The following is a 7,917-nucleotide window of genomic DNA, read 5'->3' as shown; positions in this document are numbered from 1 at the left end:
AATAACTTCCACTCTGATTCACACCCAGGTAATACCTCCCACATGGATTCACACCCAGGCAATAACTCCCACTCTGATTCACACCCAGGTAATACCTCCCACTCTGATTCACACCCAGATAATACCTCCCACTCTGATTCACACCCAGGTAATAACTCCCACTCTGATTCACACCCAGATAATACCTCCCTCACTGATTCACACCCAGGCAATACCTCCCACACTGGTTCACACCCAGGTAATACCTCCCACTCTGATTCACACCCAGGTAATAACTCCCTCACAGAATCTCTTGTTAGCTTAGGTGAGAGTTTGGGATCTTTCAATTATTATAAACATTGTGGAAAAACAACCTATTTGAGAGTATCTCTACCAAATAAACACACACACACACACACACACACACACACACACCCCACTCTGCCAATGCACATAGCCAACATTACATTGGTGATTTTCTTGGCCCCAAGCTGAAATTATACAAAGGTAGTAAGAGCACCGCATTCAAACAAGGGGACAAATCATTTAGAGAGAGAAGCTGTTGCTGTGTTGGAAGGGGAAATTAGGTTTCCAGTGGGTCTGGCACTGACTGGATTAAAATATGTGCTGGAAAATCATACTTCAGCATTTTGTTCTGAGGCTGGGGCAGGAGGAAGATGAGTTCATGGGAGGAGGGTGGAGACAGTGATCTCTCCTGAATTCCCAGTCAGTCTTTTAGGCTGCATAACATCCTGAAAATTGATCATTTTTCTCCCCATGAAAATAATGGTTTCTAAGAGGGGCCGGAAGGTAGAGCTCAGTCCTAGATGAAACTGACCGAGACTGATGAAGAGAGATGAAAAGTAAATGCAATTTCATTTTTAGTTTCTGAAAGCTATTTACAAATGAAGTCAATTGGCATTACAGAAAGGGGAACTGCAGCGTACAGTGTCCCCCAAATAGAAGATTAAGATGGAATAAATAGGATCAGTTGAAACTGCCACAGTAGTCGCTGACTTTCTAATCACCAAGGCCCACCCACTCTCTACCTTCTGTTACACTATTGTATTTTCCAAATTCTATGATACATATACTCCTAAAACTCCGAAATTGAGATGGACCTTGTGCACTCTATATGTCCAACTGAAATCTTAACATCCATACTCTGTCTCTGTCTCTGTCTCTGTCTCTCTCTCTCCATAAGGAGCAGTTAATAAACACAGCATTTAACCAGCAGAAATGGCGTACCCTTTAGTACCACAAGAAATGAATGTTGACTAAAGCCAGGGGAAAAAGGTCTTTAAGTACTTGTCCAGTCCCACCATGTTAGTGCCCACATGTTCCCAGAACCCAAAGAATCTGAGTACAGAGAAATGTAAGAAGCTGCAGAGTAGGCTACAAAGATTTCCCTAAAGGGAAATGTTGCAATTCTTTTAATCAATACAACAAAACAGAATGTTAGTAAAAAAGAATCTTCCAAAAGACTCATTCACCTGGAGCTTCATGATTGTGTCAGTTATGTTTAGATGTCATCTATTTATACCCTAGTATCTTCATCTGGTATCTGGTAGGGGTCTCCTACCAGAGAAGAAGAAGAAAAGAAAAAGAAATGAGTTTTTCATTCATTTACAAAGTGCTTACTAATTAGTTTCTAATAAACACTTTGCCCCTCTTACCTGAGGACGTATATTCACCCAATCTAATTTTTCTTTAGCTTAATAAGAGGATTTGACTGATTCTTATAACAGGTTCATCAAAGTAAAACACTTACTCTATCTTTGCTTATGAGACTGTCTCAAACTGGAGGAAATAAAAAAATAGAAGCCATGGTCACTGCTCTCTGGGGTCTAAGTATCTAGCTGGAGGGAAGAGCTGACATGAGCTGAAACAAGAACTAAACATCAAATTCAATACAATAACGCACATGAAGGCAATTTTGAAAATGAACTGCAAATCTAATGCCAAGTATTTCAGAAGGAGAAAGGTAATATGAAGAGTCTTGGACAAGCTGCTGTAAAAGATCAGTTTGAACATGTGTAGTTTTATTCACCTGATGCCCTCCCTTATTTCCTTTGAAGGAATTTCTTCTTTCCATTTCTTGGAGGTATAAATGGACATCTCCTGTCCCAACTGCCTATTCTCGAATACTTGACAGCCACTTCTCAAATTACCACACAGAGGTTGATGTTAATTATAAATGCTCTGCCAATAGCTCAGGCTTATTACTAATTAGCTCTTACACTTAAAATAATTCATAATTCTTATCGATGTTTAACCAGGTGGCTTGGTACCTTTTCTCAGTAAGCCATTCTTATTTTGCTTCTCTGTGTTTGCTGGCATTCCTCTTCCCAGAATCCTTAGTTTGGTCACCCCAAACTATACTTCCTGCCTGGCTACTGGATGATCAGCATTTTATTAAATCAATTTAAGTGACAAATCTTTACCGTGTACAAGAGGATTATTTCACAGCACTGGGGTCCTGTGTACCTTTACCTATGAGTCCTGTTTGGGTTCTCATTTGGTCTAGGTTGAATCATTCAGGCTTCATCATTCCTCTAGATAAGGTGAACTGGTCAAGGGTGGGTAAAGCACATAGCTTAACATGTGACAACCAGAATCCTGTCTGGGATGGTGTGATGACTATTCTTGCTTGTCAACTTGACTGTATCTGGAATGGACTACAATTCAGAAGATGACATCCTTTGATCTTCCAGCTACCAGAACATTCTGTTTGCTCTTGTAGCCTGTTTTCAAGGCTTTGAATACAGTGGTGTAGCTGACAGTTAATCCTTATTTTGCCCAAGCTCCTATTTGGCCCTGGGTAAGAGAAGCTCATGCTCCTAAAGTTGGGTTTTCTGTTGCTTCCAGTAGATATAAGAAGAGATTCTGCCAGACACAGAACTGTGCACTGACAGGGTGTGCCTTGAAATCACAGTGTGCTTACTGTTAAGTTTCTCATTCTACAATTGTAAGTGTTGATGACTTCAGCTTTCAACTTTTTCTTATCTAGCTTAGTAGTATGGTTGCTCACACCCCTCGCGTGATACAACTTAGAATCCAGTTTTGATTGTTGAAAGCTCTGCAGTGTAAGTACTTCAAAGCCTCCTCAGAAAATCCAACAGGATACTCCATGACCTCTTTCTAGTTGCCTGAGCTGTGCTACAGTACAAAGAGCTCCTGATGTCTCCAGTCTTTGGGGACTGTAGGAAATAAGCAATATCCTGTGACCAAGAGCACACGAGGCAAAAGCAGCCATGTTCCTACCTTCTCCAAGGCCTTAGATCCATTGTGTTACTGTAACAAAACATCAGACAGTGGATAAATTGATAAACAGTAGAGATTGTCTTTTCACGGCTTTAAAGGCGAGTAGATCCAAGTCAAGAAACGAGAAGGCCTATGTCTGGTGAGGGCCCAGTACTGCATCCAAGATGGTGCTCTGTCCATGGTCCTTATGGGGGCAGAGAATGAAATGGTAAATAGAGAACTAGGGTTTTACTGTCACATGGCAGAGGACGAGAAGAGAAAGGAAGGGACTGGCCCTTTTGTTCCAGGCCCAAAACTCAGGTTTTAAAATAAGATTGTTTCTAATTTAAATAAAATTAATTAAAAAGAAAATCATGTCTCTTAATAGAATCTGATTATGCTTCATGCTAACTCATCCCAAAATTATTTTCTGTGTGGAAGCCAAGGATCCTGTTTTACCTAAGTCAAGATTTCTGAAAGGTGAAGGGAAGTCTTCGGACTGTTGCTTATGACAGCATGGGGCTGTGTCTCCATCCTTGTCACCCTGCCCAGTATGAACACAGTGTGTTTACTAAATGAGTTGTTCAGATACCTTCATTATTTTTGGCTCTTATGAACTGCCAGTGGGTACAGAGTCAGTAATATGCTGAGAAATCCATCCACCTACTTGAAAGTTTAGCAAAGAAAAAATTCGTACATTGAACTCTGAAATATTAATCAGTTTGGTATATTTGTGAGCATTTAAGTAAAGCCTTATTGTGAATCATTTGAACAGAAATATTCAAATATTTTACCTACAAAATATCTGAAACTAATATATCTATAATTAGTGAGATTACAATAATGATTCAGATGGTGAATTTTATTGCAATGATCCAGTCAAATGAAGAAATCTCATTTTCCAAGGGTTTATATCTAAAAGTGTAAACTTCAATGCATAATCATCTTTGCTCCTGCCTCTGTGCCCTAACTGAAAAGAGAGAATGCAGTATAGATGATTGCTTCTTCATTCACATTGCTGTAATATGAAAATTGTATCTATCTTTTATGTTTTGTTGAGAGTTTTAGTAAAATCAATACATAGCTGTGTATGTAATTTAAGTTTCTTGTAAAATGTGTTAAAATGAGTATTTGTTTCAACATAAAATAAGATAAGCACTCAGGTTTTGTTGACAGATAAAACAGGGTATAGTTTAGTGGTCCAGTATTTGCCTATAGTGCATAGAAGACTAGGTTTAATAGCCAGCATGGGAGGAAAATCCCATCTGATGCAACCATGAGTGCCTATTGCCAGCAGAATAAAAGGCAAAGTCAACATCACTGTAGTTAGAGAAAGAGCTGGCCAGGTTCATGGAGGACTACAGGAGAAAACTACAGATGAGAATCTGGTCCTCTGTATGAACTGCCTTGATGAGCATCCCCCAGTGTTATCAAGGTTGAGTTTGGTGCTGTCCTATCTGTTCTCACACCATCCTGTCCCTACTCCCAGATAAGATCACATTGTAATGCAAACACCTGTTTATCTTTCACACTTGGATATCAATACGTTTTTGTTGTTTGTTTGTTTGTTTTGAGGAAGAGAGGGAAGTTTATTTGGCATGTGCTTCCATAACACCTTTCTTCACTGAAGTGAGTCAGTGTAGGAATTCACACAGGGCAGGAACCTGGAAGCAGGAGAGGACACAGAGGCCATGTTTGCAGGAGAAAAATAACACATTGGAGAGAAATTTTGTAAAATGCAAGCCCCCGGCCCCCCCATTTCCCTCTTTATAATTAACTTCAGAGAAATACATCTCCTTGTGTAAGCACTGCCTCCGTGGGTTTGTTTTCAATATTTGAATTTTTTCCTTTGAAATCACCTTAAAAGAGAAAACCATTGCTTTTGAGAGCTGTGAAATCACAAAGGCTTGAAAATTCATTTATCACTTTAATACAGGGAGATAAGCAAGAAAAGACATTAGCCTGAGCAGTGGTTTTACTCAAGGACACTCTGCTAAGGGGAACATTGATCTAGTTTCCAACATTGCATTCCAGGATTCCGAGATGCAGATTCCTCCCCAGTTTCAGCATTTGTCTCTTAACATAGTGGACTAAATCCACCCGATGGTGATGCTTACACACAACTGCCTAGTGGATGCTATTCAGGATTACTATACAGTTCTGCAAAATAGCTGTAGGTTAATTTTCAAGAAGACAAACATCCAGAAACACTCAGTAATAGACCTTAGTGCAATGTGTTATAATCATTTGCATGTCTAAATAACTGAACTGTGAAATTGTAAAACTACCTTCAACTTGCAGAATTTTCAAAAATGTTTCTACATGGGATCATCTCACAAGATATCAATAACCTAAAGCCTAAAGCCTAAAGCCTGAAGCAGGAAATAAATCCAATGACCACAAATAACTAAAGTAATCTTGGTTGGTTTTGACAGAATTAAGTCTAACACTTTTGGCTTATGATGTGATCACAATTAAAGGCATATGGTCATTTCTCCTTTTAAGTTACTTGTTCAACATCCTATTTTCATTCATTTTAAGTTGCTAATACACATAAACCTTGGCCCTGTTGCTATGGAAATGGAGGCCCAGGGTAGAAAACATGAAAAAAAAATCTACATGTCAAACAACCTACACAAGTAGACATTGAAATAAGAGTCATAGGAGTTTGGAACACAGGAGTTTGTGGTTGGACTGAAGCACTGGCCAATGGAATATTGCAAGAAAAGATAATGATGACCTTAGCTGAGTGTGAGTCTCCCATGTGATGGGAAGAGAAATCTAGATGAAGAGTGCAGAATGAGATGCTTCAGAGTAAAATAGAGTGGTGTGAGCCAATCAGAGTTTGGCAATGAGTGTGCCAATGATTGGGACAGAACATGAAGGGTCTTGTCTCTCTGCTGGGAAGTGTTGGATTTGACCCTGTGTGAAATGCCCAGTTTCTTCAGTATTTAAGAACTATAGCAACACACCCATCTTAAATTTTACAACAATCCCCTCACCACGAATGTAAACACGTGTTACACAGCTAAAATTTCTAGGTGTTTTGGTGTATTTAGAGGCATAACTCAGGCTAAATGTGTCAGTGTGCTGTAGCACTTGTCTCATGTGTGTGAATCCATGAATTTGAGCCTCCCAGAAATGATGAAAGAGCAGGGAAGAAGAGAGGAAGGGAGGGAGGAAGAGAGGATGGGAAGGAGGAAAGGAGAGTGGGAGGGGGAAGGAAGGAAAAGAGAAAAGGAGAGGGGGAGGGAGGAAATTAAAGAAAGAGGGAAGAAGGAAATTGAGAAAGAAGAAAAACAAGAGAAAGAAAAAAGAAGGGAAAAAAGTTAAAGAACCCAAGAGTTCTGAATTAAGTAATTTCTGATTAGATCAACTATGGAAAATAATGCGGTAAGAATACATTAACTATTTCTAGTATTTCTCAAAAATTTTAACCTACTTGTCATCATTTTATCCCTCAAGAAAGAGAAAATATAACTTTCCCCAAACTTACCCCACTAGCAACACTTTTGCTTCATCACCAATCATCTCATAGGATTCTAGTTGCCAAGGACACTTTGGGAGGTGCAGGTATAGAGAATGGGTATAGACATATGGTGAAGACAATGAGATCATTATAAGAATACCAAGCCAGCTCTGTCATGAGACAAACTGCAACAGCACTAGAGGCAGATCAAAGATGCAGCCAAGCCACATTTGGTAACTGGATGACCAAAATAGCCAGAATACTGTCTGGGGAGTCACATAAATGCCTGTGATATCTGCCTACTAAATTAGCCCAGCAGAATCTTCTTAGAAGGGAAAAGCTTAATATTTAATGTCCACCCCTTCTGACATGTAATGAAGTAAGTTCCCAATAAATTAATGTCTGATCTGATACTCTTGATATTCCTTGGTTTTCCCTACAGGAGAGCCAGAAAGTGAATATTTATAAACATCAAATAATCACCACGAAAGTTGTTTGTCTTTGGATCATATTTCTTTGTTGACATTTAACTAGGCATGAATGTTACATTTAGGGAATACTGATGAAGCTTTAACAAAACAAATAAAGTCTCACGGTTGAGACTTGATTTGAGGAGGTGGAAAGTTGTCCTGCATTTTTATCCTGCCAGCCACTTCCTCTCCTTAGATGGGGGGTAGGGGGTGAAGGGTGGGGGGTGGAGGCTACCTGGCAGCATCTTCCAGGTGTACCTGTCCACTACCCTTTGGCAGGTAGCTACACAGTTATCCCTTCGAAGAACTGCTTTTGAAACCTGCTCCTCTAAGTGATCAGCTATTATTATTGTTGTTGTAAGTATGTATTGAGAAGGGATTTAATATTCACTGTCAAATCCTGAGTAGTTTTGTGATTTGGTTTTAAATGAGAATATTCTGATCATGGTGGTCAGACAGTGGGACAATATTTTGCTCTGACCTTCCTGCTGCAAGAGCTGCTTCTCACAGAACCTGGTCAGAGGTCTCCCTCCAGGCTGGTGGGATAAGAGCAGTCCTTGCCATGACAACATCAAAAGACTGAATGGCCTTTGCAAGGACTCTACTGTGCTTCACTTGAAAGTCTCTGGTGTCAGTTTCCCAGATGCTTTTGCCTTGCTATTTCTGTTTTTGTTGTTGCTCCCTTCAACTTTCCCTGGCAGAAAGACTGCTTCTCAGACAGCATGTTTAGAATTACCTTTCAACCCATGTAGCAGT

This window comes from Mesocricetus auratus, unplaced genomic scaffold, assembly GCF_017639785.1.
Source record: "Mesocricetus auratus isolate SY011 unplaced genomic scaffold, BCM_Maur_2.0 Super-Scaffold_100011, whole genome shotgun sequence".
In the NCBI taxonomy this organism is placed as follows: domain Eukaryota; kingdom Metazoa; phylum Chordata; class Mammalia; order Rodentia; family Cricetidae; genus Mesocricetus; species Mesocricetus auratus.
Note: the sequence above shows the minus strand (reverse complement) of the source record.